Source organism: Adelges cooleyi, unplaced genomic scaffold, assembly GCF_023614345.1.
Source record: "Adelges cooleyi isolate 19-005CV unplaced genomic scaffold, UGA_ACOO_1.1 ACOO_flye_CR_arks_rails_tigmint_CR_PRNA_48, whole genome shotgun sequence".
In the NCBI taxonomy this organism is placed as follows: domain Eukaryota; kingdom Metazoa; phylum Arthropoda; class Insecta; order Hemiptera; family Adelgidae; genus Adelges; species Adelges cooleyi.
The window spans coordinates 1-1459 of NW_026096166.1; the positions used below are offsets into that span (position 1 = coordinate 1).

The 1459-nt window shown below is 22.3% G+C and overlaps 1 long non-coding RNA gene across 1 annotated transcript; it reads left to right on the top strand.

The window, feature by feature from the left end:
* The first annotated feature begins 12 nt into the window (after nt 1–12).
* LOC126842263 (uncharacterized) lies at nt 13–1224 on the top strand. The gene is made up of 3 exons (XR_007686294.1): nt 13–125; nt 192–380; nt 447–1224. It is a non-coding gene; the product is annotated as an uncharacterized LOC126842263 (long non-coding RNA).
* The last annotated feature ends 235 nt before the right edge of the window (nt 1225–1459 follow it).

Sequence of the window (1459 nt, forward strand, 5' to 3'; positions counted from 1 at the left end):
TAGCATGCTTATTGTAGTTATGTCATAACTCGTTATTTTATAATTTTTTAAATATATCAATTGATAATATTTGCTCTCGACTTTATTTTGACGTTACATTCTTGGACACACCATTAATTTAATAGGTAAGTGTATTAAAGTTTAATAGATAATTTAATACAATACGAATTCAATTAGCTTTTTTATTTTAGGTTGAATGCTTTTTTCCGAAAATCTTTTATCATTTAAAAATCAATGTTATCATGTCAGAAATATCTATGGCGTTGAGAATAGGCTATACCAATTACTATGGAAATGTCTTTTCAATTGGACCCAAGACTGAAGACCTTACAATTTTATATCAAGGTGTAAATTATAAATATAAAGCATTAATTTAATAGGTAAGTTTATTAGAGTTTAATGGGTAATTTAATACAATACGATTTCAATTAGCTTTTTTAATTTAGGTTGAATGCTTTTTTACTGAAAATATTTCATCTTTTAAAAACCAATGTTATCATGTAAAATTGGTTTTGAGTATGACATATCAATTGCTATGGAAATGTCTTTCCAATCGGACCCAAGACCTTACAATTATATATCAAGGTGTAAATTATAAGTATAAAACATTTATTTCTAATGTGACATTTTTTCATGTGAATGTATAATATCAACACTAAGCAATTTGAATGAAAAGTGTGTTGTGTTAACTTAAAATAATTATTAATGCATGTATTTGTGTATGTGGGTTGATAATACTCATATACCCGTTTCATTTATTTTTAAAAATATCAGTAATTAATGTATGAATTTCATACTACTACATACAAGGAATCGCTTCTTGATTATACCAATATTTATAATAATATGTAAGTATATTATTTTTATTTGATTAAACTTATCTAAGGTAGTTCAAATGTCTGCTTTCAGTTTAGTTATTTCTTACAATGATATAACCCATATATTGTGTGTCTGACATACATTACGGATATTTTATCATAAAGTTTTAGCTATAACTGACACAGGTATTTGGCTATCAAAGTTAAATTTTATATCAAATTTATTAATATACAATAATTCTCTCTTTAAAAAAGTAGTAATTCTATTAATTTGTATTTAATGAATTCAGTAAATCAAGTAAATTATTTTTTTGAACTTGCCTAAGATAATTCTTATAGTTAATTTTATTTATTGAATTTTGATTTTGTTAGATTTGTTTAATTACCAACGATTGTTAAAAGAAAAAAATTTAAATCAGTATTATAGAAGTTGAACAATTTCAAATGTATAGATATTGTTTTTGTTATATTTGATTGAATATTTTCAAAATAGTAACATTTGTAATTTTTAAATTTATTGTTGTATTAATAATTAGTTTATGAATATTTTATTAGTTAAATACTTATATTATCAGACAAAAGATTATTATTGTTCTTTAAATGTTATACTATACTATATATTTGTCGTTGAAATTTATCAA